We start from the raw sequence: 10,392 nt of genomic DNA on the forward strand, positions 1-10,392 counted from the left end.
GAGTTCGAGCCCCGAGTCGGGCTCTGCACTGACAGTGTGGAGCCTGTTTGGGATTCTCTCTGTCTTCCTCTGCCCCTCCCCTACTTGTGCACCCTCTCTTTCTCAAAATATATAAACTTAAAAAAATTAATTTGTCTGGAAGGAAAGGTCCTTTATAATGCAGTTGGTGATATTAAAAGTAGTATTTTCAAACTCCCCTATGACTCAGCAATAGCACTGCTAGGAATTTACCCAAGGGATACAGAAATGCTGATGCATAGGAGCACGTGTACCCCAATGTTCATAGCAGCACTCTCCACAATAGCTAAAACATGGAAAGAGCCTAAGTGTCCATCAACAGATGAATGGATCAAGAAGATGTGGTTTATCTATACCATGGAATACTACATGGCAATGAGAAACAATGAAATCTGGCCTGTGTAGCAACATGGATGGACCTTGAGGGTGTTATGCTGAGCGAAATAAGTCAGGCAGAGAAGGACAAATATCATATGTTTGCACGTATAGGAGGATTAGGAGGAACTTGACGGAGGAACAAGGGGGAGAAGAAGGGCGGAAATGGTGGGGGAAAGGGAGAGAGGCAAACCATGAGAGACTCTTGAATGCTGACAAAAACTGAGGACTGATGGATGTGGGGGGAGGGGGGGATGGGCATGGAGGAGGACACTTGTGGGGATGAGCACTGAGTGTTATGTGGAAACTAATTTGACAATAAACTATTAAAAAAAAAAAGTAGTATTTTCATTATGCTATTAAGTGCAGTGTATATGGGCTTACGGGCCAGTATATCGTATACCATACAGGGCAGAGACTGTACAGAAATAAACCTCTACAGCAGTTCGTACAGTTTTGAATGTATTGTAGTAGCTGCTTAGTTTGTGAAATGAACAAATGTGTTTTTACAATTCTATAACACGTGTACAGTTCTGCACACTTACCCATCTTTCTCTTTATTGATTCTGGTTTTCATGTCTTGGTAATGCTCCCTTCTTTACCCCAAGGCATTGTCTTCCATGTTGGAATAAGATTTTAGGGTTTGCTTTTTACACATGGTAGTTAACTCATTACACAATTATTTTTATTCATGGTGTAACGTGGATATCAGCCTTTCTGTATATGCATAGTTAGTTTTTCCAGCACTATTTATTCAATAGCTTAACATTTCTTTGATTTGAAGTGTCATTTATCCATGTTCTATATATTAGCAGGCAATTGTGTGTACTCTTTATTCTTTTCCATTAGCTATGTTGGCATTGATACATAGTGTTTGAATCACTGATGTTTTGTAATGTCTTGACACCTAGTAAGAAATTTTTTCCCTAAATGTTTTTAATTAATTAATTAATTTTTGAGAGAGAGAGTGAGCAGGAGCAGCAGAAGGACAGAGAAAGAAGGAAAGAGAGAATCTCAAGCAGGGTCCATGCTCAGCAGGGAGCCCAATGCAGGGGTGGATCTCACAACTGTGAGATCGTGACCTGAGCTGAAATCAAGAGTCAGATGGACCCTTAACTGGCTGAGCTACCCAGGCGCCCCTCCCTAAATAGTTTTAAAAAGCAAATTTTTGTTTTGTTGAAACTCATTTGTTTCTCTTTTTCCATTTTATTAATTTATTATCCAATACATCTGCCCTATTTTTCTTTTTCTTTTTTTTAAGTTTATTTATTTATTTTGAGAGAGAGACAGAGACAGTGTGAGTGGAGGAGGGGCAGAGAGAGAGGGAGAGAGAAAGAATCCCAAGCAGGCTCTGTGCCACCAGCGCAGAGCCTGACATGGGGCTCGAGCCCACAAAGCATGAGATCATGACCTGAGCTGAAGAGTCCAATGCTTAACGGAGTGAGCCACCCAGGCGCCCCTGCCCTATTTTTAAAAGTGTATTCTAAGGTTGTAATTTCTCAAGACATTTACTTTTAGTGTTTTTTCACTTAATGCCCAGATTTCCCCTTTCCAGACCTACTTCAGAGGACCATGATAAGGTACGCTTCTTGTCATTCAGTTCCGACTATTTCGTAGTTTCCTGTGTGGGTAACTTACCAACTCATGAGTGACTTAAGAGCGCCCACTTTCAAGTTTATGTGGGTTGCTCATTCTAAATTACTTGAAGTTTGGCTCTGAGATGCTGATCTGAGTGCATATCACTTACAGTCCCAGCAGGAGATGAATGCCACATTCAGGTGAGTAGCTGAGGAGAGCTTAATGAGGCGTCTGTAGACAAATATGTGAGCAGGGTTTCAGGAAACCAGGAGGAGAGAGTGGAAACACTGAATTCAGCACCAACAGAAAGCCATTACCACTTTCAGAACCGAAGGTTCAGGAGAAGAAAAGCTGACCAGAACAGAGAGAGGGGCTCTTGAAGGGGCAGTTGTCTTGGGGGGAGAAACTTACTCAAGTTACAGCAAACCATCACCAAGGAATCTGGGGAATAAGTCTTCCTTTTTCACTCTGTTTCCCCATCCAGTCTCCTGCCAATACTTCCCAGAAGTAGAAATCAACCAGAGCCCGACGGCAAGGGAGCCACAGATGTGGCCCTATAGCTCTACCGTCCTAACCCCCAGGTTCCCTTCACGTGGAAGAAACTCAGACAATGGAGCTGGATGTGTAACGAAAGTGTCCAGTACAGTTCATCCTTTATGTCTCCTTGGGACCTTTTCTTACCTCCATGTCATTCAAGTAAAAATACCTATATTCCCAACATAGGGAACAACAAAGTTCCATGAGCTGTGCTATCATTAAGGAGTGATGTCAATCCCGGAAAACAAAAATACTAGCCAAGCCACCACCTGTCTTCTTAATAAAGTCAATGGGGGTAAAGATGGAGAAAACGAATGAATGACATAGACCATAGCTGATTGATCTCTGATTTTGGATTTGTCAGGATGCCTGAGTTGGTAATTATAGCTGTCGGTTTTCACTGTTGATTTCACGTTCCCTTTACGCTCTCCCAGTACCTTAGCTGGATCGTGTTCTTTGCTTGGTGAAGTGTTTCAAACTTTCATTTCTTTATTTTCCAAATCTCTGGTGTCCCCGGCTTTATTGGGCTGTTGCAGTGTTCCACTGACCGGGAATGTTGGCCAAGGAGACCAAGTCACTCAGTGATTTCCTGCATTCAGACATTATCTTCCTTTGTTCCCCTGTACAGCAAAAAAATGATCTTCCCTTGGTTTGGCTGGGCAGTCCTTTTATGGCTATTAACTGAGCAATGCAAAGGGACTGCACCGTGCAGGCTCAGCTTACAATTCATCACAATCCTCTCTCTCTCCCTTGGACACTGGGGCCAACCCATCCTCAAGTTGTGAAGACAGAAAACAAGGTCTTTAGTGGATTATTTGTGGTAATAATGATGAGTCTGCTTTCTTCGCCTATTTGTTCAAGACCCATGCATTCTAGCTATGGGGAAATGGCACTGTACGTTACCTACTGAGACTAGGGTTTTCAGTAGGGCATCCTGCCTTTTTATTTAGCCACCTGCTTCTGGGTGCTGGACACATGGTATAGGATCTATGAATTTCGTGGGCAGGAGCCCATTGCCGCACTTTCTTTGGTGTGATGGGAATCCCTTTGTTAGAGTCAATGTTGTATGGATACCATGGCAACAAATAAGGCATTTGGGGAGCTCACAAATGAGGTGGTGCAGGAGCATGGTGGGTAGCAAAGGCAGATTCATATCCAGAGTAGGATCCTTCCCTTGTGATGATGAACAGCCACACCCTCCATATGGAGAGACTTGAATATAATCAGCCCGACACCAGGTACCAACTGGTCTCCATGGAAAGTAGGGCCATATCAGAGGCTCAGCACTGACCTCTGCTCTCAGGAGCGTGGACACTTAACAGGGGGCATGGCTGGTGAGGAGAAGTCCATGGTTGTCATAGCTTCTTTATACAAATCCTCCAGGGCAATCAACAGTGTGGCTCCAGAAAGAAACACCGATATTTGCAAGATGCTTCATCTCGTCTACTTGACGATTGAGAGCCAACATACTGGGTGGTCTCTGGTGGGGTGTTTGTATGGGAAACAAGTATCTTCCTAAGTATGCCCATTCCAGGAGGTTTACCTATATACTTCTCTTTCAGACTGCCTTGTCACACGTCTTTCAGACTTGGTGTTTCCAAGTTTTTGAGTGGTCTCTTCCAATAAACAAGGGGTGCTCTCTATAACTCAGCCCATCTCTCATTACACAAAAATGCACTGTCACATTTACTTCCTGGATTCTGCCCACTGGGAGGATGTTCCTTCACTGTTGAATTTTATAGCCATCCCTGTTTGGGGCTGTAGTACATTTGGCTGGTTATGTGTGTATTATGCAAACCCATCTGTAGACCAGGGTTACCCTTTCTGTTAGCTTTTCTTTTTTTTTTTTTTAATTTTTTTTAATGTTTTATTTATTTCTAGGAGAGAGAGAGAGAGAGACAGTGTGAGCAGGGGAGGGTCAGAGAGAGAGGGAGTCCCAGACTGAAACAGGCTCCAGGCTCTGAGCTGGCAGTCAGCACAGAGCCCGACGCGGGGCTCGAACCCACGAACCGCGAGATCATGACCTAAGCAAAAGCCGGATGCTTAACCGACTAAGCCACCCAGGCGCCCCATCTGTTAGCTTTTCATAGGTAACCCCCGTGAGGCCGCAGTTGTGTGTTAAGGGCAAAGCAGTACAGACAACAATAGGCCCAGCTACCAGGTGAGTGAATGACCTGGCTACTTATACACTATACCATTTCCAATCAATGGATAATTGAATCTCACTATTAATCTCCAATCTTACGATTTGGTAGATCAGAAAAACACAGTTATGATGGACACTTCAGGTTGCACAATTAATTGGTGCCTTATGGTCAAGCATTAAGTTTCTACCAGGGTCAGCAGGCGATCAGGAATTGCTTACCAAATTGACGACAGTTGTTGGCAAGGCAGCATGGTTCCATTCTAAGCTCAGGGGACTATGTGGTGATTCTTGCATTGGGATTTGTCAGAATCTCTATAAAATACATCATCTGTCCATCCCACAAGAATTGCCACTGCATATGTCGGCACACAGCCCACTTGTCACTTACCACTGCCTGGACTTGACACACAGGTCTAGGCTGTAGACCTTCTTGCCCTTTATTCTCTGCCCTGAACCAGCCATCTTAAAAGTTACTCAATAATTATATTTAGGAGCTAGCCCACATGGCCTGGATGCAGCCTGCAAAAAGTCCATTGAGAGCTGTGTCTGTGTCTTTGAAATGGGGCTACAAAATGAAGCAACATCTCTCTCATTCTAGGGGCCATTCTGACATAGCTCAGTTACTGCCTCTAGAAACCTTACCAATGTGGTAGGTCTTCAAACTTCTGTGAGATTGACCTCTCATCTTCCCTCAGCTTGCTGCTTCCTCTCATCAGACCCAGTCAGTACGGTGCCATCCAGCTAACATGATACTTGATGAGATGTCAGGTTCCTTCTGGTCTATCTTATGAAAACGCAGGAGAGTTGGCACAGCCATGAGGTAGGATCACGACAATGTGCTAATGCTTGATGCGTGTGAGACACCTTGTTTCTGATCACCTTTGCTGATAGGAATGCCACGTCAACATTCTGGGGGGTGGGACAGTGTGGGCTTGCCTCGGTGAAGATGCCACATTTAGCAGCTACGGTGGACGTCACCACCTGATTAAGGGTGCAGTGACCACAGTCATTCCATAAACTCATCTGGTGTTCTCACCATTCAAGCAGGAAAGGCAGAAGGAGATGTTCTCCTTACCCTGCGGGCTCTGGTAGCACTGATGCCTTAGGCAGGTGGTGTTGCTTTTGGTTTACAATTTTGGCAAAGGAAAGGCAGATCCCAGAGCTTTCTGTTGCCCTTTTCTGCTATAATCTTCCTCATTTCAAAGGTCATGGAATTGATGTGGGGATTCTGTCAGTGATGAGACATTCCTACTCTCAATATATATCCCAGGGCTGGGGGAGTAAACACAGAAGGTGTCCATTGTTGCACTGGATGCCTTGCGATAAAGAGTCAGACTGAGAACATCTACTGCTGGACCTCCATAAACTCTCCTGGGGGACCCATTCAACAGCTTACCTGACAATTAGCTTTGGTCCATAGCCAGGCGCTAAGAATTCAGAGGCTTCTTTGTCTTGCCTTTTGGCCAGTTGGTATCCATCCTTGTGAAATGGTTTCCAGTCTTGTTGGGAGCCGTTTCTGAGCTCATAGGTTGAGAAAGAACTCCCTGTGAGGTTAAGGAGAGTTACGCGGACTCTTACCGATCAGATGGTGACCGATATCCACCCCCACCCAATGGTTTCTGCTTGGAGCACCAACCCCCAAGGCATCTTTGTTGATCAGTATTAGAGTGACTTATTCTGGCCTTGAATATGCTGATTGCACCCTGTGAAGGATCCTATTGTAGGAACTTCTTCTTTTGTGATTATGGGAGCAAACATTTGTGTTTCCTGAAAGCCTGTTTTTCTTAATACTTCCCCTTAAACAAGCTATTGACTCTTGCTCACAAAGAACTAACTTCACCCTTTTTATGCTAAAAACATTGTCTTGTGTGCTAAAGACACCTCCCTTCCCCATAGGATAAGCATCTAAATCACCTACCTCAGTCACTATTGATAAAGGTTAGTCATGAGTCTTCTACAAATCTGTTCTGGGAAATTCTTACATATCAAAGACATTTGTCATCAGAAATCATTGTCTAAGGCAAATGCCACTTCAGTGCTGTCCCCCAAACACTTAATTATAAAATAAAGTTGAGCCCCGGTCAGAGCAGAGATGCCTGCCTGGTGACCAGAAAGATTCTCGCGGCTCTCTCACCCCTCCCTCACTGACACCGTCCATCCTTCAGGGACCGCTGGACCCGGCCGGAGCGGGACTCTGGCACAGTCTCACCGTGAGGTTTAGAGATCATTTCCTGTATGTTCTTGTGACCACTCAGGTGTAGAAGGCCAGGAGAGGCACCAGAGAGAGCGCAGGGCACACTGGAGTGGGGGCGACTTCGATGGAGCATCCCCCATAGGAGAGCATTACAGGGCTTGCCTCTCGCTGACCCATCCAGGCGGTCTGACATTTCAGGTGGGCTCATCCCCTCCCCACACGGCACAGAGGGTCTGCCAGGTGGACAGGTGCTTTGGGCATTTGTGAGCACAGGTGAAGGAGGAGACAGATGGACAGGACTGGAGCTGAAGGAGAAAGAAAGGACCGAGAGCACGGGGCTCTGTCCAAAACGAAGCACTGAGAGAGAGAGAGAGAGAAGGGCAAGGGCAGTAGACACAGAGGAGCCAGAATGAGTAGAGCCCGAGGGGAGGTCATTTTGTTTGTTTTTGAACATGCGCTGAATGATGAGGGAGAATTTTGGAGGAGATAAAAAGGAATGTGAGAAGTGTTGTTAGGGTTTAGAAGCTAAATTACCCCTAATGACCTTTGAGAGGTGCCAGGGAAGAAGTTAATTTTAACCAATTTACCTCCTGTTTGTACTAAGTAATATAATAATAATAATAATTGCTGATTCATAGTTAAATATTAATAACATTATTATTATTATATCTGTGATAGAGTCCTTCTGGTGTGAACCACATGGGTCGTGGCTTCACTAGCAAGGCACAAGCGACTGTTTCTAGGTCCCCGCCTGTTTCTAGGTCCTCCCTGAGAGCAGATTTCTCTCCTGGGGAGAAGAGACCCAATGGAGGGTGGGCACAACAGCATCCCCACAAGCAGGATGCTGGGCACCAGAGCCACACTCTGCAGATGTCCCAGTTAAGGTCACATGTTGTCCTTCTCCCCTCTACCTTCATTTGTCAAAAACCGAGGGAAATGTCTTCCTGTCTCTTTGAATTGATACCGGGTGGTGCTGACGGGCTTGCCCCGCTGTAGAGCCTAGAACTGGCCACCAGGAGGCAGTGTTGCCTCTTCGCAGGCACAGGGTTAGAAGGCCCCAAGTGGGAAAAGCTCAGAAGGCTGGATTCCAGATTATTACTGATTATAGAGGAAAAGAAGAGACCAGGGGGTCGGGATGTGAGGTAAGTGCTTGCGTGAGGTGTGGGGGAAGTGTGGACAGAGAAAGATGGAGGCAAATCCAGGCTTTCTTTAAGCATTCTGATTTAATGAGTTCTGATCTATCTGTGACACTTCCCGCCCACCCCACCCCCCACCCAAGTCTGGTGTGGAGTGGTTTCGTGGAGCGAGTCCCACGAAGGCAGGCCTGCTGCCTCCCCGTCTCTCAGCGTCCAGCGCGTGTCTGACTTGTAACAAGCCATCCAGCAAATGCCTTAACAAAGCATCTGCCCCTTGCTGGATGCTGCATATGGAGCCACAGGCCTTCAGACCGACTGTGCACCCTGAGCTGGGAGCCCTCCACCAAGAGCCCCAGCTCCCGGTGCGGGAAGCCTCCCTCACAGACGTGGGTCCAGTTCTCCTGAAGGCCCGGCCGTGTCATGGACGCGCCTGGATGAAAGGAAGAGATGGCCGTCACTGAGAAATACTAGTGTCTTCTTTTATTAGGTTACACCTTTCAGGGCAGAGAAAGTGTCCTTCATGAGGACTCGTAGACACTTGCCTGATGAACCTCAAGGCTGGATACAAACCTGCCTGCGTAATCTATGGTCTAGATGCTGCCTTCATGCTTAGTGGGGCCACTCGCCTGCCGGCCCATTGGAAAGCTCGGTATACGTTGAACCTCCCCAGCTCTCCCTGACAGCCCTCAGGCAACCGGAATTCTAGATTGTACGATTCTTGTGTGTTTTGTCCATCCAGGCTGACCTCTCATTCAGTTCTCCTCTACAAGCTCCTGGCTTTCCTTGAGTCTGCTGAGTTGTGTCCCCTGGGTAAGCACACCATGGTAACCTTTCCATACTCCAAAAAATCCAATAAAATCTTAGGTCTGTACCTTCCATTCATCTCAGTCTGGTCCTTTTCTTTTCCTTTTTTTAAAAAAAATTATTAGAGAGAGAAAGAGAGCATGTGCAATCGAGAGGGAGAAGGGTGACAGAGGGAGAGAGAATCCCAAGCAGGCTCCATGCTGTCAGTATAGACCCTGATGCGGGACTCTATTCCACAAATCATGAGATCATGACCTGAGCTGAAATCAAGAGTCAGGCACTCAATTGGCTGAGCCACCCAGGTGTCCCTGGTCCTTTTNCGGTGGAGTGGATCGTTCCTATTCCTCGACACTTGCAACGTCCTGTTTAATAAATTTAAGTTCGGACACATAAGAAGTAGGGAGCATTACAGGTATTCTCGGTCCAGGGGGGATAGGAGGCCCCATCCAGAGAAGACTTCTTGGGTCTGAGGAAGAGCTAAGGTTGAACTTGTGTGAGGGAGGAGAGCAGCCACAAGGAACATTAACCAAAAGACGGATTCTAGGGACATCTGTGCTGGAGGTCTGGGAAGTGGACGCATATTATAAACAAGGTGTCTTGTTTAGACCTGGAAGTCTCACTGATCTTGCACTCATTCCTTCATTCACTGAATTAATGATTTCTCAACTCCTGTGTGCTGGCATTGTGGGGGTGGGCATATGGCGGGAGGGGAAGAGACACCCACGTCTGACTCAGCGGGGCTCACATCCGGGACAAGGCAGACAGGAAACACCAGCAGGAGTGTGTGACATAGCGTGACTGGAGACTGGATGGAGGGTCCCGTTGCCTGGGAACACGTGTGACGTGGGATCACACAGTTACCTTTCTGGGGGCGGGGGTGGAACTTAATCTTCTGGGACTACATTCCTCCCAGAAGAAGCCCTCAAAATCTCTGCCTTCATTTAAACACCGATTTGTAAAATACCCAAACTGCTTCATTTAAATAGCTTTAAGCAAATACAGCTTAGCGTTTCTTCACAGGAGGGCATTAAAATCCAGACCTGGTGCTAACTCGGGGCTGTGCCAAGCAAACTGCGGCTAGCAGGGTCGACAGGAGATGGGTGGTTAGGATGGGTGTGGCCATCACATACGTTCTCTTCCTCATCTCGTGCCCGCTGTCTCTACCTTGCATGCTGGCTCATAGGCTTCCACTGAAAAAGTCAGTGCTTGGCTCTATTCTCTTGGTACAGACATTTCCTCCAATTAGGCAGACATTGGTGCATTTGGGTTTTTCCTTTACTCTGAATTCAGGTGTCTGCTAAGAGTGACGGATAAAGCTGCCGAATGGAAGACACATAGAAGGCTTTCCTCTCAATTGTAGTTCCTAAAAGACATATTTGTGACTGTTGTTCATTCCCGCCACCCTCATCCATTTTTTTCTTTACCATTTCGGTCTTCTCTGTACACATGCCTGGTGTGTGGGTGCTTGCCTTCCCTGGAGCTGTACCCCTTGGTTCAGACATGCACATGGCTGGCAGAGGCGGATGGGTTTTACTGTCCTGTCCCCCCAGCCTTTGGCTCCTGGTTCTGGTAGTGGCTCTTCCGTCTACACGTTCGGCTGTGTC

The sequence above is a fragment of the Crocuta crocuta genome, unplaced genomic scaffold, assembly GCF_008692635.1.
Source record: "Crocuta crocuta isolate KB4526 unplaced genomic scaffold, BGI_CrCroc_1.0 scaffold408, whole genome shotgun sequence".
In the NCBI taxonomy this organism is placed as follows: Eukaryota; Metazoa; Chordata; class Mammalia; order Carnivora; family Hyaenidae; genus Crocuta; species Crocuta crocuta.